Source organism: Magnolia sinica, chromosome 1 (genome assembly GCF_029962835.1).
Source record: "Magnolia sinica isolate HGM2019 chromosome 1, MsV1, whole genome shotgun sequence".
NCBI classification, from domain to species: domain Eukaryota; kingdom Viridiplantae; phylum Streptophyta; class Magnoliopsida; order Magnoliales; family Magnoliaceae; genus Magnolia; species Magnolia sinica.
The window spans coordinates 99676300-99700994 of NC_080573.1; the positions used below are offsets into that span (position 1 = coordinate 99676300).

The 24695-nt window shown below is 39.1% G+C and overlaps 1 non-coding gene across 1 annotated transcript; it reads left to right on the top strand.

Annotated features, from left to right (window-relative positions):
* Positions 1-22638: 22638 nt before the first annotated feature.
* LOC131222556 (small nucleolar RNA R71) lies at positions 22639-22745 on the top strand. Its single transcript, XR_009160105.1, has one exon. It is a non-coding gene; the product is annotated as a small nucleolar RNA R71 (small nucleolar RNA).
* The last annotated feature ends 1950 nt before the right edge of the window (positions 22746-24695 follow it).

Sequence of the window (24695 nt, forward strand, 5' to 3'; positions counted from 1 at the left end):
TGCTATCGGCCATAACACGGCCATGCGATGCAAGATGCAACTCAAGCATGCCAATCCTCATCATGTATCAATAGTTCTCATTCGGATAATCACCGGGTTCAATACACTCCAAATGGCACTGCCGCTCTCCTACCCACCCAAGTGAACGTAAGAAACCTCACTATCCGCCCGGCCAATAGTTTGCCAATACCTATCCTGCGCACGTCGATAGCGAACTCATTCGCGATGGTCAAACTCGGCCTAGTATTGCCCCTACCCTCGGGCGAGTAAGGCCACACTCCTTTCCAACCGACCACGACACGGTGGGAGACGCGGCCTCCGGTATTCGGCCCTCGTGCGCTCGTACATCCACTCGGCCTCGACGTTGGAGTCATCCTCCTGGTACCATCGGGTTTAGGGATTTTCACCGGGGACGTCCATGGCGCCCGTATGCTAGAACCAAATATTTCCTGTATCCATCCTACCATCCACGATGTGTCTATGGAGGCTATGGCCCCGATGTCGTTAGGGCATACAAGAATTACAATCACACAAATGCAAATGCATGAGTCACACTATCATTCATGCAATCCTGTATATACCATGCACTTATACGAGGCAACTCCGCCTATCAGGGGAGCCCATAAATAGTCTATCCAAAGATATATGCTATGATCGGTCACCCTCACATCATGCATACATATGGTGCGAATGATCATGAATCATGGATCTATACTAAACATGTATAAAGGGATGGGCTCTAGATATAGTGGAGATGGGCCTAGACGGCCTACTTACCACAAGTTTGGGCCTGTCAGTGGGCCTTAGGGAGAGTTATAATGCGGACATTTAACCAACATTATCCGTTCAATGTGGACATCAAACCAACATTGCTCCCAAGGCACTATCGCTATAGGGGTCAACACATAAATCAAGAAATGGGCCTCATGTACATCCCATTGGGCCTCTAATACATCGAATGGACCCCATGCATGGGTCTCGTATGCATATATCAAGGTAGGCCTCAATGACGGGCCACAAATGCATCCACGTGGGCCTAGTCACATGGGCCTGCATACATCACAATGGGCCTCATAAAATGGGCCTTAAATTATCTCCAAAATGGATGGACAGTTGGATGAAACACATGCATCATGATGGAGCCCACTAATGGAGGGTATGGTTTACAACACATACATCAGTGGGTCCCATGAGGGGCCTACCATAATGTTTATTTCCCATCCAACCCATTGTTAAGGTCATTCAGACCGGGGCCCACAGAAATGTTTATTTTTCCAAGCAACCTAGGGCCCAACGTAATGTTTATTTTCCAACCAACTGTTCATATGGTCATGTGGACCCGGGTAGGGCCCACTACAATTTTTATTTATCACCCAATCTATTCATAAGGTCACGTGGGCCTGGATCATTTGACATCCAAACTATTCATGAGGTGATATGGGCCTGGATAGGCCCACTGAAATATTTATTTTCCATACAACGTGTTGAGGGGTTGTGTGGGCCAAGGGCCCACTGAAATACTTATTTTCCATACATCCTGTTGAGGGGTTCACGTGGGCAGCGAGCCCACTGCAATAATTATTTCACGTCCAACCTGTTGAAGAGGTCATTGGACCTTGGGGCAGATGTGGGGCCCACCGAAATGTGGTTCACAAATCCAGCCCATTATGTGAGTCCCACCTAACTGACGGTCCATGCCAAGTTTCAGTGACATCCAAAACTCAGGTAGGCCCCACCAAGCGATTTTATATGTTTAGACATGTCTTCACATGATTCTAGATGGTATGGCCCGCCCGAGTTCTGTTTACGGCTAATTTTTGAGATGGATGGGTGGTACGTGGGGACCCACCGAATGCATGGCCTTGATGTTCGAAACACATCACGTGGGGCCCACAACTGGAGCCGTGAGGCCCCAGCGTCCGCCCGCTCGTCGCTGCTGCAGCAGCAGCACTGCTGCTTTGAAAAAAAATTTTATTACTATATTTTTTTTTGTTTTGAGGCCCACCGAGATGTGATTCACAATCCAGCCCACCCATCATGTGTATCCCACTGTTCTACCCGTCCAGAACTAGTTTCACCTGCATCCGAACTTCAAGTGAGTCCCACCGAGTATTTTTTTATGATCTGGCATGTCTTTACATAGTTTTAGATGCTATGGCCCACCTGATGATCAGATCGCATTAAAATTTTGGTTCAACGCCTAAAGAAGACTGGAGAATAGATTGGACGGTGTGGATCACATACATACATCAAGGTGGGGCCTGCATGAGCAGTCCACTAAAAAGTAACCTTTTCTTCCTTTGCTTTTTTTTTTTTTGTTTTTTTTTTTTTGTTTTGCTAGCCATGCCTACGTCCAGCGTCTCTGGACGCTGGACGGTTTGGGTAAACACAGCCACAAGGTGGGTCCCACGCGTGAGTGGCCCATGTTCATCAAGGTAGGTCCCACATGATCATGGCCTAACAAATATATAAATATTAATAAAATATTATAATATATCATTTACTCTAAATAGGGGGGGTGGATCTTTCCTAAAATGAGGTGGGCCACCTTATTTGATGGATGGAGTAGATTTAATATATTGGTGGGGCCCACTTCATTCTAAGGAAGAGAGAAAGAGAGGGAAAGAGAGAGAAATAGAGAGAGCTACACGGTGAGATAGAGGAGGGACCCCGCCACTATGGGCCCTCCATTTCATACATGCATACATCAAACGGGTCCCACCACATGTGGCCCAAAAATATAGGAGAAATGACGGTGGATCACCCACCTTTAACCCTCCTCCTTGCTCCCTTGGCTTCAAATGCACCTTTCCTATACCTTGGATGGTGGATGATTGGGGATTAATGGTGTGGATGAGAGATGGGAGGGTGTAGATGGATGATGGAAGGTGGACCACACTTGTGGTTTGGGAGAGGAGTGTTGGACGTGAGAGGCTTGGTTGCTTGGAGAGATTTGAGAAAATGAGAGAGAAAATGAGAGGATGGGAGTGATATGAGGTGATGGAGTGATGGGTGTAATTAATGAAGCATGGGTTTGTTTGAAAAGTGAGTAAAGGAGGGATGGGTGAAGAGAGAGAGAGTTGACTTTGTGAAGAAAGAGGTATGGGTTGTTGTACTTGAGATAAGGTTGCATTTAATGATGATTGATGGGACTTATTGCGTAGAGATTCCCTCGAAATCCGCAACGCGCGGTGTTTCTTCTGAATAAACGCTGATCGGCATCTTCTTACCTGGGTATCTGTTCGGTGCGCAAGTCACGGCGATGGAACCGTGGCGACGACGCGATCGTCAAGACATAAGTTTCAGATCGAGCCGACGTCGATGATGGCCCCATCATGGAATGACCATGATAATCAAGGTGGGCTATCGGCCACATCTTAGGGTCCAAAGTGACATCCGTACCATCGATCGGTAGGCCTCACTTAGCCCATCATAAAAATATAAAAACTAGCCTATAGAAGCACCCGCCTTTGATCTCTTCTTCCTTCTTCTACCAATGTATGATATGGCTCCATAGGAACAATTTCAACGATTGAGATGAAACTTGGATGGTAGAGATGAGAGGTAGGAAGGTGGGCCACACTAGCTCTCCTCTCCCATGGAAAATTTTTGGACGTTGGGTTGCTTGGAGTTTTTTGGAAAAATGATAGAGATGAGAGAGGGATTGTGAGTGATGGGTGATGGTGAGTGATGTGTACTTGACATGTAAGGGATGAGTAGCTTTGACTTTGGGGTTGCTTAGGGATGGGGTGTGAAGTGATGTGTACTTGACCCTTGATTGATTGATTGATGTGACATTGGGTAGAGATTCTCTTGAAATTGTAAATGCGCGGCGTTTTTCTCAAATTGAACGCAGGCCCACATCTCCTGGCCTGGGTATCGGGTCGGTGCACAAGTCGCAACGTTGGAATCGCGGCGATGACGCGGTCGCAATGGTACACGTCTTGAATTAAGTTAACTCAGATTTACAGGATCTGACTTAGGGTTGCACGCAAACGTCAATCATAGGTCGCGGGTTGTTGAAATTTGTCAGGAAGGATCGCGGGAGTCGACGAAACAGTACGGACTAGGATACAGGTCTTACAAAACCTTCTTCACTCATGCAGGAGTGGATAAGCAATAAGAGAATAAAGAAAAATGGAGGATTTCATCGATTACAAGGATGTAGAAGCGTTGAAATGTCGAGTACACAGTAGATCACCTCTACGAGTAGAACCTCCCTTCCACAAGCTTGCTCTCTCTCTCTCTCTCACCTTTGATAGCCCTAAACCCTTTAGTAAACCCTTACAAAGCTTTAGGAAACTCTCTTGCATTACCTAGAATAACCTTAGGGACCCCTATTTATAGTTTAGGCAACTTCCTTCTGCACCGCTTACGAAAATGCCTCAAATTTACACAGTCCGCAAAAAATCTGGACATGAATCTGCATAACCTTGACTGGTTAAGCAGAGTCCTGGACCGGTCAAGCACCTCCTTTGACTGGTCGAGCACCACGGAGTCCTAAACCAATTTGCTCGTTGGACTTTGAGTCGAGCACCACCCTCGACCAGTCGAGCAGCCCACTCGACCGATCGAGTAGCGTGGTAAAACACGTTTGATTTACACCATGCTACCCAATCTCTCCTCTAAACTGAGGAGGAAAATCCCATCAAATCTTCCCATTTCTGACTCAGGAGGAATTCACATTCTTCAAGTCAGCCCGGTTTTTATAAACCTCAAACTTGCCCTTGAGCAAAGCCTTAGTCAACATGTCTGAACCATTATCGTTCGTGTGGACCTTCTCAAGTTATAACATCTTCTATTCCAAAGTATCCCTAATCCAGTGATACTGAATCTCTATGTGCTTTAACTTAAAGTGCTAACTTAGATTCTTGCTCAAGTGTATAGCACTTTGATTATCGCAATAGACCATGTGCTGCTTCTACTTCAGGCTAAGTTCCTGTAGGAACCTCTTCATCCAAAGTATCTCTTTACATGTCTTTGTGACTGCAATGTACTTGGCCTCTGTCATCGACAATGCTACTACCTTATGTAGCTTACTCTGCTAAGAGACCGCTCCCCCTGCAAACATGAACATGAACCCCGATGTAGACTTCCTGGAGTCTATGTCACCTACTATATTGCATCTGTGTAGCCCTCTAATACATGTTTTCCATCACCATAGCATAGGCTTAACCTGGATGAGCCTCTTAAATACCACAGTATCTATTTCACCACTGTCCAATGTTCTTTTCCAAGATTAGCAAGATACCGGCTAACAACACCAACTGTATATGCTATTTCTGGGTGCGTATACACCATAACATACATCAAACTTCCTACTGCTGACACATAGAGTATCTTTTGCATCTCATCCACCTCTGCCTTTGTCTTTGGACACTTCCTGTTGCTTAATCTGAAGTGACCATTCAATGGAGTACTGACCGGCTTCGCTGCATTCATATTGAACCGCTCTAGGACTTTCTTAATATACCGCTCTTGTGACAGCCAAAGCTTCCTACTGCTTCTGTCACTGGTTATCTCTATTCCTAAGATCTGCTTAGCTGGGCCCAAGTCTTTCATCACGAACGACTTGTCCAACTCCTGTTTCAGCCTGTCAATCTTCTTAATGTCTTTTCCCAGGATGAGCATGTCATCAACGTCTAACAGTAGAACTAAGAAAACACCATCTGAGAACTTGCGCATAAACACACAGTGGCCTGACTCTATTCTGTCATATCCATGCTTTAATATGAACGAGTCGAGCTTCTTGTACCAATGTCGTGGAGCTTGTTTCAGCCCATACAAGCTCTTCCTCAGCCTACACACCAAATGCTCTTTGCCCTTGACTTCAAACCTCTCTGGTTGGTGCATGTAGATCCATTCTTCTAGGTTACCATGGAGAAATACAGTTTTAATATCTAACTGCTCTATCTTCAGATCCATGCTAGTTGCCAATGAAAAGGCCAAGCTAAAAGTCCTAAGGGGGGGGGGGGGGGGTGAATAGTGCTAAATTAAAATTTAAATGCGGAATTAAGAAAGAACTAGAATAAGATAGAACTTATCAATCCCAAATAACAGAAATAAATAGCAACCTCAAATGCACAAGTATTGAGAGGTTGATACAGATGTTGTTCTAAGGACAACCTTACACCAAAAACCAATGGCTTATGGTAGGACAACCTGATTTCCAGAACAGTCTATGTATTAAAGTCCTAAATCAAGACAGAGAAATAAAGAATAAAATAGAAATAAATATCTATTGCTATTACAACATTCACCACATGTGCAGAAAATAAATTACAATCATTCACCACAAATGCCCGATAATAAACATTCACCACAACTCTAGCAATTATAGTGGTTCGCTTGTGTGTACATCAACTGTTAGAAAACAACCACATAACTACTCCACTCCCAATATCCTCACCCACGGGATATTGGCCTTTACTATGAAATAGGTTTTCCAAGGTTCACCTAAAACCTTTACAATTGTGTTTTCAAAGGGTTACCACAATTAAAAACTCCACTCACTGAGATTTTCTGGCTATCTCAGTCAAAAACAAAAATTAAAGATTTTCTGGTAATCTTACAAACCAAATACAGAAAATTAAGATGTATTTATCTGAGGATTCTACTTTTGATGAAGCCCGGTAGAAGCAATTCGATATAGATGTTCAATGTCCAATCTCACATATGAAAGAGTTCTTAGATCTAAATGATTTTTTGATTAAATTAACCTGGGCTAGCTTGATTTGATTTTGATCTCAAAAAGGGTAAAATCAATATTCCCTTTTTAAAAGAAATAGAATTGAATAGAGATCACAAAATCAAATGTAAAAAGGCTATTAAAAGAATCTTAAATACTAACCAATTAGCTTCTCGAATGTGGGGAGAAGTTTTCTCAGAGTTGTGACTTGAATATCTTGGAATGAATTGAAAACTTCTAAAAATCGTCCTCAATTTATAGGTAAAAATATTGTTCACTCGACTGGCCTAGTGGTCAGCTCGACTGGTCGAAGGACCAACAGCATTTCAAAAATTCTGGCGCGATAAGATAAGATTGCTACTCGACTAGTCGAGTGGCCTACTGGTCGAGCCCTGCACTCGACTGGTCGAGTGGGACTTAGAAATGTTGCTGGATTTTGAGTCGAGCCTGCACGACTGGTCGAGCACTGTTCACTCGACTGGTCGAGCAGTCTCCAGGACTGGTCGAGGGTTCAAAAGAAATTTCGAAAATTCACAACAAACCTTGGACTGGTCGAGAAAATTCTTAGACTAGTCGAGCCAGTGTCTGGACTAGTTGAACCATGACTAGGACTAGTCGAAAAATAACTTATAAAATTATCAAATGACCTATGATATAAATGCAAATTGTATGACCTCTCCTAAGGTCAATCTAGGGTCAAACAAACCTTATTTGTGAGATGGAATCATCACATATCATTCTCTTGATGTAGTTGAAGCTTGAAGACTTGATCTAGTACTTGAACTTCTTGATGTTGTTCTTGAGTCTCTTGATCTTGTACTTGAACCTCTTGAACTTGAATTTGAACTTTTTGCACTTGTATTTGAACTTCTTGATCTTGTACTTGAATGTAGGCAAGGATGGTATGAAGTTGATCTTACAGTAACAGCTACACAAGATACAGATTCTAAGAGGTTTTGCCACTATAAAATTTGACAAACCTTAGAGCTAGATAAGATAGCATTTACAATCTCCCCCTTTGTCAAATTCGTGACAAAACCAAATAAATAATATTATACATAATATTCACAGTAAAGAATCATGCATCATACATGCACAATAAAGAATCATGCACCAATTAAAAACTGGTAAGCAAAAATACTCCCCCTTAATACATTACTCCATAAAATCCAATATCATTATTAAATTCGTGACATACCAACACAAATTCTCCCCCCTTTTGTCACAATATGACAAAGGAAAGAACCTATAAATGATGATGGAAGTAATATGAGCAATGAGTAATGAGAGTAAAAAGTAAGTTCAAGATAACAAAAATATTGTCAAGATAACCATTCAAACATGTCCACAATAACAAGTAAACATGTCCAAGCATATAGAGTTAAGAGAAATCCAAGTATAAAAGTTATTATAAATTAGAGATTCAATACTGATCTGAACTAGAGGAAGGAGAAGGTATGGAAGGATCTATTTGATGTAGTCCCTTGTTAATGCGCCTAAGATATTTGCACATGTATTTAAATTGAGTTTTTTGGGACACATGCATACCCTCTACCTTTTCCTCAAGGGAACGCAAACGATCATCAAAATTAGACGGCTGAAAGTCAGGATCAACTGTAGAGTTTGATTCAATGTCATTAAATATGTCATCTATATTAACATCATCTGGAGGCAAAGTATCCTCCTTTTCATTTGCTTCAACTGCTCCTCCAGCACCCACATCAACTTGGCCTGGAGCCAACCTCAAATTCATCTTATTAATGTTCGAGTTGTTGAAGGGAAGATGGTTAATGGGAGTTTCTCTAATAGGTATAGCCATAAGACTATGGGTGGCTAATACAGTCATAAGTTAGGTAAATGGTATATCACTATGACCTAGATGGAGACGGAACTGAATCATGATGTAACAGATAAGTGATGGAAGACACACAGAGACACTAGTAACAATAGAGTGAAGAATGTGGATCATGAAAGTAATGAGCTCAGTTTTGTTACCAGATCTAGGATAGACATTAGAAATGAAAATCCGATGAAGAACCCTGTATCTGGGTAACATAAACTTGGAAGCGAGCGCATTCCCGGAACTCCATTCTGCATTCATGTTGCATAATACTCTAGTGAGCAATCTTTTCTCAGATTCAGACGGTTTTACTAGAAGAGTAGAAATGGGAATGTCGTCATCATTGACTGGAAGGTCCATTAATCCAAAAATTAAGTGATGATCCACATCAATTAGACCTTCTCTAGTTGTAATTGTAAACGTTAGATTCTTAGAAGAGAAGTCAGTTATGCAAGTATACATGGCTTGCGCAATGGAACGATATGCCAGACCGCCCCAATGTAAAATGTTATCCCATCCTACAGATTGAAGAAGTGAAAAAATTTCAAAATGTGCTAAATGATCAGTGTTAACTGTCCGTTCAACTATCACGTTGCGTAAGCGAATATCCCACACATACTCGGGATCTTCTTTGGGTGACCAAAGATGGCGCACCGTGATAGGAGCGGAACGAGAAGAAGAGGGACCATGACATCCTTTCTTCTTATTTCTACTCTCCATTGTAACAAGAAAAATAAGGAAGACAAGGAATGCAAGAGAGGAAAGAAGGGTTTTAAGAAAATCAAATTTTTAGCTAGAAAATCCAACAAACCACCATAAACCTTGAAATAAACAACAAAATCAAGGAAATGGAAGATTAAAGAACTCAAATCTACAAGAAAATTGAAAATAAAGCACTAACCGAAGAGGAATCGAAGATGGGTTCGACCGGTCATGGTAGAGCTTGTTGGAGAAGAAGAACCAAGTGAAGAAAAATGTATTTTTTCCCAAATAAAAGGCAAAACCCAAGTTCTACAACTGGTCGTGTACATACTCGACTGGTCGAGCCCTGACTGATCGAGTGTGTAGTCAACTGGTTGTGCACCACTGAAAATTTGTAAATTTACATCTATTTGAATTAAAAGCGGTGTGGGCAACCAAACAAGCAACCTTAGGGACCCATTTCATTACAGTTTTGGGTTTAGGAGCATAGTTGGTCTTCTTATGTTTATAGTTGTTATAAGTCCTACCCACTGAGTTAGATTTTAAGAGCTCCTTAAGCAAGTCAACAATTTTCTCAGCTAAAGGATAACGATTCTGATTTTTATAGTTGATATGGTTGCTTTTAGGTTTTAAAGTTTGAAAAGTTTTAGTATTTTTAGAATTATTTTGATTCAGGCTTTTCCCTTTTGAGTTAGAAGACTTCTCTTTAACAAATTTAGGTGGAGTATTCTTATATTTGGGAGGAATACTTTTATCATAGCCCAATCCAGATCGATCGCCACATTTTTTAGATCCGGATAAAAATTTTTCTAATTTAGGATCACCATGGGCATACCTCCATGTGTCATTCAAATTCAAAAGTGAAGAGACTTCTAGTTTTAGCTTTTCATTTTCAGATTTTAATTTTTCAACTTGGGACGTTTTTAAATCTAAGTCGCACTTTGTTTTTTCAAATCAATCTGAAAAGTGTGATTTTTCTAAGACTAGATTATCAAAATTCTCTTTTAGTTTTGAAAACTTTTCTTTCTGAAGTTTTAACTTTACAGCTATTTTGCAACTTTCCTTGTATAGGGCATCATAAGCATCTTGAAGGTCTTCTTCATTTTCATGGTCACTACCAAGATTTTCTTCACTGGTTGAATCATCATTATCTGAGAAAGTGAACTTGGCTAGAGTTATTAGGGCTTTAACATCATTAGCCGACTCAGTTTCAGAATCTTCTAACTCAGAAGAGACTTCAGAGTAGGAAGATACATCCCATGTAGCCAACATACCTTTCTTTTTAGACTTATCCTTCTTAGGGCATTTGTTTGCTAGATGCCCATATTCATGGTAGTTCTAGCATTGGCTGTCTTTTAGAGATTTCTAATTATAGATCTAGGTCTTTTCTTTTCAATAGGTTTTTGCAAATCAGCCCTCTTTTTACTTTTGAAAATCTTGTAAAACTTTTTAGCTAAAAGAGCCATATCATCTTCAGAAGTTTCTAAATCAGAATTATTACTATTTTCATGAGAAATAATTTTAGAAGACTTGAGGGCGATTAACTTACCTTTGGGGGCCTTAAAATTTAACTCATAGGTTTGAAGAGACCCAATTAACTCTTCTACCCTCATATTATCCGTATCACGAAGTTCCTAGATCGCGGTCACTTTTGAATTGAACCAATCAGGTAATGAGCGTAGTATCTTTGCACAGACTTTACTTTTTCGGATCCTATCACCAAGACCCCACATAGAGTTAAAAATGTCATTCAATCTTATATAGAAGTCCATGAAAGTTTCACTTTCTTCCATACGTATTTTCTCAAATTTAGTTGTGAGGATTTGAACTTTAGATTTCTAGACAATTGTTGTACCCCGTGTGTCATTTTCAAAATATCCCAGGCTTGCTTTGCAGTATCACAGGATATAATTCTCTTGAATTCATCTGGTGATAGTGCGCAAGTAATAGCATTTAAAGCCTTTGCATTGGCACTACTCTCACTTTTCTGAAGAGCGGTCCAAGAAAAGTAAGGTGTGACTTTTACAGTTTTAGATCTATCAGTATAAGTCACTTCAGTGGTAGGAGGGGTCCAATTGGTCACTGTGGCTTGCCACACGCTCTCATCCATAGACTTTAAAAAAATTCTCATTCTGGCTTTCCAATATGCATAATTAGAGCCATCAAATGGTGGAAGCCAAGTGATTGAGAGGCTATCAAAATTTGACATTTTAAAAAGCTCAGATCGATTAGCTTAGAAAATTAATCCAAATAACGAAAATAAAACGAGCTATTAGGCTTTGATACCACTTGAAAAGGCCGAGCTAAAAGTCCTAACGGGTGTTGAGGGTCAAATATTGCATATCAGACCCAGTTATTGCATGGATTTACAGGCATGATACCGTTTAATAGCCTGATTTAATCGTGTTTGTGATGCAGAGTGTATTTACAAGCATGAACTGAAAAAGGGTACTTAAACCATGGATTTAACGCTCTGATGACACCCAAGGCAAGGGACGGACTCCAGGGGACCAAGATCGATGGAATTACACACCAGGGATCCAAGGAAATCAAGCCATTCACGTTAAAGAGGCCCGAAATTGGTGAAAAATGCAAGATCACATAGTTCTCACCATCTGATTGGCTCAAAACTTTATACATGGCCTGAGGGCCATAAATTAACCGTACATATTAAATTTCAGCCCTCGGATCACTATGGAAGTGCCCCAACTGACAGATCAGCCCATAAACCATTGATTCTGGGCCCACCTGATATCTGAATCTGCCTCAAATCTGGTCTCAACGCCTTAAATAGGGAGATTAATCGAATGAATGGTTTGAATTTTGATAGAACATCACAATGGGCCCCGTATATACAGCGCGTGTACAATAAGGTTACACGTGCAGCTGCGCACCGTACCGTGCTGACCCGCATCTTCTTCCCAATACGGCAGCTGCCGTTTTAGCGCTTAAAACGGATGGACGTTGTCCATTTTTGCAGACGCTAGTGGGCCCCACACATTGTCCCAGTGGACAATCCAAACCGTTCATCGTGTAGAGGGCCTCGATTACTACAAAACCTTGCTGAACTTTTGGACCCATGCAAGCACACGTGTGTGATACAGAGGCCACAAACAGGCGGTCCTGCGACGTTCAAAACGATTTTTGGGGTGATTTCTTCTCTGGGCCGCGTCAATGGACGTTTAAAACCACCCATTCTTGACCGAAATTTCGTCCTGAATCCAATGGACGGGATGGATTTCCCAGAAAATACCTGTGGGGCCCACCAATCACATCAGCGCCGGACGTGCGAAAGGCTATGCACGTCCGCGAAATCTGATCTTCCAGGCAGTTGTGGCCCACCATCTTTGATCATATGGCAGATCTGAACCGTTCATCGTGTAGGCCAGCCAAAATACTTCCAAGAGACGCTGATTTTATAGAAATAATGCAAGGAACGCGAGAGTTATGAAGCCCCGAACTTGGCTACGAAAAGGCTTTCGCTGCACTTGCAATAGCTTCCCAAATCCAATTTCCACCACTCCAAAAGCTATAAAAAGAGTTCCAAATGTGGAGAAGGGGGTAGGCTTGAATAGGGGACGTCATATAGAGAAAGAGAGGCGGAGAGAGAAGTTTTGAAATTTTTTTTATGTATTTTTTTCTTTATTTTTCTTCTTTTTCCTATGATTATGTTAGGCTAAACCTCTTAGCGAGGGCTAAGAGGTGAAGCTTGTGGCGTGATGGGAGCTTCTACAGGTTTGAATTAAACTGAACTGATTGACTCTATTTTGATTTAAGAAATTCTTTTAGTCATTAATGGTTTGTTGTGATTTAAATTACAGTAGATCTGTGATGGCTTGAATAATTCCTTTCCTTTTATTTTGATGTTCGTAAACTCTGTTGTTCGCCATCGTCTCATAGACATGGTTGGATGATGGAATCCTTCCTAACACTCATACATCTTTTAGTTGGTTATGGATTGGTCTAAGTTCTGTTGTTTACCTTGTCTCTTAGGCATGGATTTGTGATAAAATTATACCTAATTCTTATACCTTTCATCTCTTGAAAACTATATCGAGTAAGTTCAGTATAATATCCATGAAGCAGGCATAAGATCTCCCTGATCTCTACAAGTGGATCCTCTGAATCCCTAGTTCCCTTTCTCTGAATTCTTTAAGTTTAAGTTAATATTTCACCATTATTCTTCAAATCACAATTGGTTTAGATTTCATCTTACCCTAGTTCTAGATCTGGTTATTTTCAGATAACGTACAGGTTTCAGTCCCTGTGGATTCAATCTCGGTCTTACCGAGTTTATTACTACATCACAACCCTGCACTTGGGGTGTGAACAAAGGGAGGGGTGAATAGGACTATGCCAAATTAAAATTTAAATGCGGAATTAAGAAAGAACTAGAACAAGATAACACTTATCAATCCCAAATAGTAGAAATAAATAGCAACCTCAAATGCACAAGTATTGAGAGGTTGATACAGATGTTATTCTAAGGACAACCTTACACAAAAAACCAATGACTTATAGTAGGACAACCTGATTTCTAGAACGGTCTGTGTATCAAAGTCTCAAACCAATACAGAGGAATAAAGAATAAAACAGAAATAAATATCTACTGCTATTACAACATTCACCACATGTGTAGAAAATAAATTACCATCATTCACCACAAATGCACAATAATAAACATTCACCACAACTCCAGTAATTATAGTGGTTCGCTTGTGCGTACACCAACTGTTAGAAAACAACCACATAACTACTCCACTCCCAATATCCTCATCCACGGGATATTGGCCTTCACTATGAAATAGGTTTTCCAAAGTTCACCCAAAACCTTCACAATTGTATTTTCAAAGGGCTACCACAATTAAAAACCCCACTCAGATTTTCTGGCTATCTCAGTCAAAACCAAAAATTAAAGATTTTTTGGTAATCTTACAAACAAAATAAGAAAATTGAGATGTACTTATCTGAGGATTCTTCTTTTGATGAAGCCCGGTAGATCCAATTCGATGTAGATGTTTAATGTCCAATCTCACATATGAAAGAGTTCTTAGATCTAAATGATTTTTTGATTAAATTAACCTGGGCTAGCTTGATTTGATTTTAATATCAAAGTAAAATTAATATTCCCTTTTCAAAAAAAATAAAATTGAATAGATATCACAAAATCAGATGCAAAAAAGCTATTAAAAGAATCTTAAACACTAACCAATTAGCTTCTCGAATGTGGGGACAAGTTTTCTTAGAGTTGTGACTTAAATATCTTGGAATGAATTGAAAAACTCTGAAAATCGTCCTCAATTTATAGGAAAAAATACTGTTCACTCGACTAGCCTAGTGGTCAGCTCGACTGATTGAAAGACCAACAACATTTCAAAAATTCTGGTGCGATAAGATAAGATTGCTACTTGACTGGTCGAGTGGCCTGCTCGACTGGTTGAGCCCTACACTCGATTGGTCGAGCCCTACACTTGACTGGTCGAGTGGGACCCAGAAATGTTGCTGGACTTTGAGTCGAGCCCACGACCAGTCGAGCACTGTTCACTCGACTGGTCGAGCAGTCTCCAGAACTGGTCGAGGGTTCGACAGAAATTTTGAAAATTCACAACAAACCTTAGACTAGTTGAGAAAATTCTTAGACTAGTCGAGCCAGTGTCTAGACTAGTCGAACCATGACTAGGACTAGTCGAAAAATGACTTATAAAATTATCAAATGACCTATGATATAAATGCAAATTGAATGACCTATCCTAAGGTCAATCCAAGGTCAAACAAACCTTATTTGTGAGATGGAATCATCACATATCATTCTCTTGATGTAGTTGAAGCTTGAAGATTTGATCAAGTACTTGAACTTCTTGATGTTATTATTGAGTCTCTTAATCTTGTATTTGAACTTCTTAAACTTGAATTTGAACTTCTTGCACTTGTATTTGAACTTCTTGATCTTGTACTTAAATGTAGGCAAGGATGACATGAAGTTGATCTTACAGTAACAGCTACATAAGATACATATTACAAGAGGTTTTGACACTACAAAATTTGACAAACCTAGGAGTTAGATAAGATAGCATTTACAATCCAACCCAAGTAACACTCGTATGGATGTCATCTTCACCATTGGTGAGAATATCTCCTCGAAGTCTATACCTTTCCTCTGACCGAACCCTTTCACTACAAGTCTGACCTTGAACCTTGTCTGTGAATTCTTCTGCTCAATCTTCTTTCTGAACACTGATGTTTTATTTAAACCAACCTAATTTAAATGATTTTAAACTCGCAAGTATACGAATCAGATGTAAATATGGTACGTATTACGAGATTATTCCCACGAGGACTGGTTGTCACAATTCAAAATTAAAGACTCTTCTTAACTAATCCAACAAATATTTGAGATAGTAATTGAGTAAACTAAACAAAAATCAATGGAAAAATAGCCAAGAGCAATAAGGAAAATTCAATCAAGGAGAAGACTAGGACTTTCGAATCCACCCCTAATTATCATAAACCTTGTTCTACCTGTTGATTCACCCTAATTCAGATTAATATCAAAATAAATACAGCGCACTCTATGTCCTTGGCCGGGCACACAGAATGTATAATTCCTTAAAGCATATGGATCACATCTTTCCATCCATGGTCAGGCATAGAGAGATGTAGATTCCTGTTTCTTTCCCTATAGGAAACTTGTTCATGGTCAGACACAAGCGCCTAGAATAATATTCTAAACAACATCCATAACTAGATTTTGGTTAAACTCATAGCATGGAGAAGTACGAAAATTCTAGTCAAGTACACCAGAGAAAGAAACAAATCAATCAAGTTAGGATTAAATCAACAAATAAGGATCATTCAAGTTGGAGGCTTCATCTCAGCCCTAGCTAAGGAATTTAGCTATCCATGTGATTAGTTAAAAAGTAAGAAAAATAACATTGATGAAATGAAAACATCCTTCTAAACTCTTTCTTCTCTTTTCTTCTCTTTTCTTCTCTGGATCTATTCCTTGGCTCCCGTGACTTCGGAGTGTCAAATCCATGCTTGTAGTACTCTTTTTCCATCAACACTCCTGATTTCATCCTGCAACAAAAATATAATTAAAATATTCCATTAAGCATTATCATGTACGTAAAATCATACAATAATTAGGGTCTGATATGCAATATTCGACCCTTATCACAACCCCCAACCAGCATTTTGCTAGTCCCGAGCAAAACATGTGAAAAATAATTTTAGAAATAAAAGACAATTCCTGTGAACCCGAGTGACTTGCAAACAGATCGTTGAGGCGCGAGAATTCTAAGATTCATGAACGGTGCACAGAATTTTTCTTTCTAGACGGTAAACTTCATAATCAATATTAAAATATTAATCCATTAATTAGAATATTCTAAACATTGAGTTCCATGAGCGTATAGTGTAATCTCGGCTTATTATTATTAAGAGATCCAATTGTCAATTTCATGATATCATTAGTAATTAACAACGGAATGCATGACAATTAAAACCAACACTTGCCTGATAGGTTAACTTTTCATTCTACTAGCCTTTGCTTTTCTTTATGAATAGTAACGCCAAGGAGGGGAATCAAGTCCTCACCTATAGGGAGTAAACCTATGGGAAAACTTGTCGCCTAACTTTTTCAAATGACAACCATAGGGAATCAAATCTACACTTATAGGGAGCAAACCTATGGTGAAGATTATATGACTTACGCTTTCTCTCAATTCTTAGTTATAGACCGAAGCTAAAAATTTCAGGCTGGTTCCTTTCATGCTTAGTGATTACCAAGTTAATCATTTAATGTTGAAACGGAACCTTAATGTGCACCCAAGATGTGATATGTGAGATCATGACTCAATCAATGTTTAAAAGTTCTAATCATGGGTTAACACTTTAAACTTAACTGTGAAATCTAACGGACGGCTGAATCCAAGAGTTATAAATTACCGACATTCTGTACCTTGCAATGTTAAAATCACCCTTATCCTTCAAAATCACTTCAAATGCACAAGAAATTCTAGAAAAATTTAAAATTTTTCACAATTTGTGCTCAAGACCAAGAAAATATTAATGAGGTAACTTAATCTCCCACCCCCAACCTAAAATCTACATTGTCCTCAATGTAAAAGAAATAAGCATGCAATGCACATGGGACAACGAAAATAAAAGATTAATGGAAAGATAGTACCTGGATGAAAGAATCTAGAGGCTTTCCAAAAAAAAAATCCATGTAAGAGCGAGTCAGCATAAGAGAGAAATCAACAAAAGCAAAATGATAAAAATGCAAAAAGAAAATCTTACCTATACCACTTTCGCAGGTGCTCTCGATTGCATTTAGCGTTTGCAACAAGCCTTTAAACCCCTAGGTTGCCCCTAGTGGACGAGTTGTAGTCTCGTGAGGGTTTGCAATAATGTTACCCACAAACATTGAACTAACTAACCAGGAAAATAAAATGAAATGAAAAGATGGGTTGCCTCCTAGGAGCTCTAAGTTTAACGTCTTCAGCCAGACAAGAATGGACCATGAACTAATCAATCTTGATAACCTGGGTCCGCCAAATAAATTTCCTCAACATCTTTGTTCACAAAATCATCTAAATATGGTTTCAGCCATTGACCATTTACTTTGAAGATATTCCCGTCTATTAGATTTTGAATCTCAACTGCTCCATGAGAAAATACTTTTACTACTCGATATGGACCATACCATCGCGAACGTAGTTTTTCAGGAAAGAGGCGTAGCCTGGAATTGTACAATAATACCTTCTGGTTCGGTTCAAATGTCTTGCGAAGAATTGCTTTGTCATGGAAGATTTTTGTCTGCTCTTTATAAATTTTTGCATTCTCATATGCCTCATTTCGAATTTCCTCTAACTCATTGAATTGAAGTTTACGATGTGATCCAGCCTTGTTCAAATCAAAATTAAAAGTTTTGATGGCCCAATAAGCATGATGTTCTAATTCCACAAGTAAGTGACAGGCTTTCCCAAAAACAAGCCTGTACGGAGACATTCCAATCGGGGTTTTAAAAGCCGTACGATATGCCCAAAGAGCATCATTCAAACGTTGCGACCAATCCTTACGATTGAGGCGAACCGTTTTCTCTAAATTTTGTTTAATCTCCCGATTTGACACCTCAACTTGACCACTTGTTTGTGGATGATATGGCGTTGCAACTTTATGAGTGATGGAATATTTCTTCATTAAAGATTCAAACGGTTTATTGCAAAAATGAGTACCCCCATCACTTATAATTGCTCGAGGAGTGCCAAAACGAGAAAAGATATTCTCTTTTAAGAAATGGACCACAACTTTGTGATCATTTGTTTTACATGGCACTGCTTCAATCCACTTAGAGACATAGTCGACAGCCACAAGGATATACACATAACTGAATGACGGGGGAAATGGGCCCATGAAATCAATACCCCAAACATCAAATATTTCAATAATGAGAATATTGGTAAGTGGCATCATGTTCCTGTGGGAAATATTACCCGTACGTTGGCATCTATCACATGTTGAGCAAAAGGCATAGGTGTCTCGAAATAGTGTAGGCCAATAAAATCCACTTTATAAGACTTTTGCAGCTGTTTTCTTTGAACCAAAATGACCACCACATGCATGATCATGACAAAAGGAGATTATACTATGAAACTCACTCTCAGGCACACATCTCCTAATAATCTGATCAGGACAAATTTTGAATAAGTATGGGTCATCCCAAAAGAAATGTTTAACCTCGGCAAGAAATTTGGATTTATCTTGTTTAGTCCAATGAGAAGGAAGTTGACCTATAACAAGATAGTTTACAATATCCGCATACCAAGGTAATTGAGAAATAGTTAGAAGTTGTTCATCAGGGAAAGACTCATTCATTGGCAAAGGATCCACTGTGGACTCTAAGACAAGTCTAGACAAATGGTCGGCTACCACATTTTCGGAACCCTTTTTATCCCGAATTTCAATATCGAATTCTTGTAGCAAGAGAATCCACCGAATCAATCGAGGTTTAACATCTTTTTTAGAAAGAAGATATTTCAATGCTGCATGATCTGAGAACACTATAACCTTTGATCCTATGAGATACGACCTGAATTTGTCTAGAGCAAATACCACCGCCAACAATTCTTTTTCAGTGGTAGAGTAGTTGAGTTGTGCATCATTTAGTGTCCTACTAGCATAATAAATGACATGAGGCATTTTGTTCAATCTTTGTCCTAGGACGGCTCCAACAGCATAATTCGAAGCATCACACATAAGCTCAAAAGGTAAACTCCAATCAGGTGGTTGGATGATTGGAGCAGAAGTCAGTAAATGCTTCAACTTATCAAAAGCTTGCCGACACTCATCATTAAGGACAAAAGCAACATCTTTAGCTAGTAAATTGCATAAGGGTCGAGAAATTTTGCTAAAGTCCTTAATGAATCTCCTGTAGAATCCCGTATGCCCTAAGAATGATCTAATCTCCTTAACCGTTCTGGGTGGAGGAAGACTAGAAATTAAATCAATCTTGGCTTTATCAACTTCAATGCCTTTACTTGAAATAACATGCCCGAGTACAATCCCTTTTTGAACAATAAAATGACACTTTTTCCAATTCAATACCAGGTTCGTTTTTTCACATCTTTCCAAGACAAGAGATAGATGGTATAAACATTCATCAAATGAAGAGCCAAAAATTGAAAAATCATCCATGAAAATCTTAAGGAAACGCTCAACCATGTCTGAAAAAATACTCATCATGCATCGTTGGAAGGTCGTAGGCGCATTACACAATCCAAATGGCATACGCCGATAGGCATATGTGCTAAAAGGACATGTAAATGTGGTTTTCTCTTGATCCTCGGGAGCAATGGGAATCTGATTATACCTGGAATAACCATCCAGGAAACAATAATAGCTATGCCCTGCCAATCTCTCAAGCATCTGATCTATGAAAGGAAGAGGAAAGTGATCCTTCCTTGTGACCAGGTTCAGTTTACGGTAATCAATACAAACTCGCCAACCCGTAGTCATGCGCATTGGTACTAACTCATTATCCTCATTCTTTTTCACCGTAATCCCAGACTTTTTAGGAACAACTTGAACTGGACTGACCCATGTGCTATCTGAAATGGGGTAAATGATACCAACATCTAACAATTTTAGCACCTCAGCCCGAACGACCTCTTTCATGTTAGGGTTAATCCTCCTTTGCATTTCTCGCAATGTTTTTGCATTTTCTTCAAGATGAATACGATGCATACACACCGTGGGGCTTATTCTCTTTATGTCCACTATTGTCCACCCAATAGCCGCCTTATGTTCTCTAAGAACATTAAGCAACTTACCCTCCTGTTCTTTATCAAGGTTAGCAGCTATGATGACAAGCAGGGTTTCAGAAGGTCCTAAAAATGCATACTTGAGAGTTTCAGGTAATTGTTTAAGGTCGACTTCGGGTGGTTTCTCAATAGACGGGACCAGTTTAGACTCAGAAGGTGGAAGAGGTTCCACTCTAGTTTTTCATTTTGTTGTATTCATTTCTAGATTATAAAGCAATGCATTGACTTCTTGGATGAAACTTTCTATGTCAAAATCTCTGCCAAAATGTGCTAAACAAGTCTCAAGAGCGTCTTCGGAAGTTTCAAGGAAAGAGTTATGCACTAGACTCTCAATCATGTTCACTTCAAATATATCATCCGAGTCTGACATTTGTTGTCCAGCATTGAAAACGTTGAGCTTGATCTTCATGTTACCAAAGGACAACTTCATAACTCCATTCCTGCAATTTATGATTGCATTGGATGTGGCCAAGAATGGACGTCCTACGATGACCGGGATTTGACTTGTAGGATTCTAGATAGGCTGAGTATTTAGAACAATGAAATCCACTGGAAAATAAAACTTATCAACCTGGATCAGCACATCTTCAATAATACCACGGGGTACCTTGACAGATCTATCAGCTAGTTGGAGTGTTATTTTGGTTGATTTCAGCTCACCAAGTCCTAGCTGCTCATACACAGAATATGGTAACAAATTGACGCTCACCCCTAAATCAAGCAATGCCTTCTCAATCTTATGATCTCCTATGACGCAAGAAATGGTAGGAGCTCCTGGATCCCTAAATTTAGGAGGGGTGTTGTGTTGAATCATGGAGCTGAGTTGCTCCGCAAGGAAGACCTTCTTATGAACATTCATCTTACGCTTTTGAGTGCATAAATCTTTAAGAAACTTAGCGTAAGCAGGAACTTGCTTGATAGCATCAAGCAACGGAATGTTGATTTGCACTTGCTTAAACATGTCTAATATCTCATTAAAGTTGTTTCCTTTCTTAACCGGTGCCAGACGTTGAGGAAAAGGTGCTTTAGGCACATAAGATGGCACATGAGTGGTTCTTGGAGAGTCAGAGTGTTGTTGGACTTTGGATGCACTAGTATGTCTCTCCATTTCATTTTGATCTTCTGCATTGGACTTTGATTCTTCCCTAGGCATCTCTACTTTGTTCTCGATCTGTTTACCGGACCTAAGGGTAATGATTGATTTGGCTTGCTCATGATATTGTTCTTGGTTTGAATTATAGCCAATCTCATACTGTCCTTTTGGATTTACCACAGGTTGACTAGGGAACTTACCCTTCTCTCTCTCACTCAATGTGATAGCAAGTTGACCCAACTGTACTTCTAGCTTAGCAATGGATTGCGCATTTGCATGTAAACTCTGCTGGTTAGCTAGTAAAGTATGTTGGGTGTCTTTTTGAAATTGAAGTGAACTCTGCATAAAAAGATTGAGTGTATCCTCAAGAGATGGTTTCCTAGATTGTGGAGGCACTTGTTGATACTGTGAGAACTGCTGAGGTTGTTGACTGCCAACTTAGGAGTAAGGTTGCATAGGAGGATTTCCAGATGGTCCTCCTTGTTGTGGTCCTTTTGCCCAAGAGAAATTTTGATGTCTAGCCCATCCTGGATTGTAGGTGTTTGAGTAAGGATCATTCTCAGTTCTCCGAAAGGTGTTCATAGCATGTACTTGTTCAGAGAGAAATTCTGAAAATGCTGAATTAGATGGACAAGACTGCATAGGATGGGCGAGACTAGAACATATGACACATGACTCGACTTGAGTTGTTTGTGGAGGTCCATTGTTTAACATTAAAGCATCTACTTTCTTTGTCAGGCTATCAATTTTGGCATAAAGATCTGGCGTGACTCCTACCTCATATATACCCCCTTTCTTCAGTGGTTGAGGACTTCTTTCACCTCTATTTGAATAGTCCCATTGCTAAGAGTTTTCACACAAGGTTTCAAAGAAATTCCAAGCTTCGACATCACTTTTGGTCATGAACGACCCTCTACTGGTGGCGTCAACCATGCGACGGTTTTGGGGTGTCAGACCGTCATAGAAGTATTGAACCTGTTGCCACTTTTCAAAACCATGGTGTGGATATTTAAGAAGTAAATCCTTCCATCTTTCCCAACATTCATGAAAGTGCTCACCCTCTTTTTGTGTGAAATTCATAATTTCTCTACGGAGAGCATTAGTTTTGTGAACCGGGAAGAACTTGTTTAAGAACTTCTTAGACAGTTGGTCCCATATAGTGATAGACCCAACTCCTAGAGAATTCAACCATGCTTTCGCCTTATCCTTCAAAGAAAAAGGAAAGAGGCATAAACGGATCGAATCGTCTGAAAAGTTTTGGAACTTAAAGGTGGAGCAAATGTCTAAGAATTCTTTCACATGATGATATGGATCCTCCTTATCTGAACCATAAAAGGAGGGAAACAATTGTATGACCCCAGGTTTAAGTTCAAAGTGTGCTGCCGTGGTGGCAGGCAACACTATATATGAAGGCGCATTGAATTGGACAGGAGCTGAATAATCTCTAAGAGCTTTAGTTTCATTCTCTTCCGCTATTTCAAATAGGATGTTTCTAAATCTTCCACGAAAGGTTCTTTCTATTTCAGGATTGAAAGGTGCTAGTTCTATATTCAGAGATCTACGTCCTAGCATAAACTATGTTATCAATATAAGAAAGAAAACTAAACTAAGATGCAACCTAACATGAATAAAACTAAAAATAAAAAGTTATGAATTCCTAAAAACAAGAGAAAGCTATGTAAACGAGAATTGGAAGGAAGAACCCGGAAAAAGGAGATAATGAATGTCTGAAGATTTGAGAGCTCCTCCTTTTGAAGACAATCTTATTTAGTAGCTTCCTTCCTCAATTCCTGTAGACATAACAAAAATAAATTGAATTTCCTAAAATAATGCTAGAAAAATCCTAAGCAACGGTTAATTTCTAAAAAAAAAAAAAAAAAAGTTTCTAATCTTAGAAATAAAAGCTAAGTTAATTTCTAAAAAGGGAAAAAATTTCCAAAACTAGAAAATAGAAAGTTATTTGAAAGAAGAATCTAAATCTAAAATTAGAAAATAGGAAATTTCTAAAAAAGAAAGCCTAGAAATAGAAAATTTCTAAAAAAAATAAAACCCTAATTCTAAAAATAGAAATTAGAAAAAAATAGAAAATTTGGAAAGAGATTACCAAATTAGTAGTTTATGTCAGGTCCCTACAAAACAGGAAATAGGTTAGTTTCTAAAAAAAAAATAAAAGAAATTTAACCTAAAGTTAGTAAAAAACCTGAGACTATGAATTATGATAAGAGAGAATCCTAAATCCAATTGAACCGAAACAGTTCCCGGCAACGGCGCCAAAAACTTGATGTTTTATTTAAACCAACCTGATTTAAATGATTTTAAACTCGCAAGTATACGAATCAGATGTAAATATGGTACGTATTACGAGATCGTTCCCACGAGGACTGGTTGTCACAATTCAAAATTAAAGACTCTTCTTAACTAATCCAACAAATATTTGAGATAGTAATTGAGTAAACTAAACAAAAATCAATGGAAAAATAACCAAGAGCAATAAGAAAAATTCAATCAAGGAGAAGACTAGGACTTTCAAATCCACCCCTAATTATCATAAATCTTGTTCTACCTGTTGATTCACTCTAATTCAGATTAATATCAAAATAAATACAGCGCACTCTATGTCCTTGGCCGGGCACATAGAATGTATAATTTCTTAAAGCATATGGATCGCATCTTTCCATCCATGGTCAGGCATGGAGAGATGTAGATTCCTGTTTCTTCCCCTATAGGAAACTTGTTCATGGTCAGACACAAGCACCTAGAATAATATTCCAAACAATATCCATAACTAGATTTTGGTTAAACTCATAGCATAGAGAAGTACGAAAATTCCAGTCAAGTACACCAGAGAAAGAAACAAATCAATCAAGTTAGGATTAAATCAACAAACAAGGATCATTCAAGTTGGAGGCTTCATCTCAGCCCTAGCTAAGGAATTTAACTATCCATGTGATCAGTTAAAAAGTAAGAAAAATAACATTGATGAAATGAAAACATCTTTCTAAACTCTTTCTTCTCTTTTCTTCTCTTTTCTTCTCTTTCTCTTCTCTG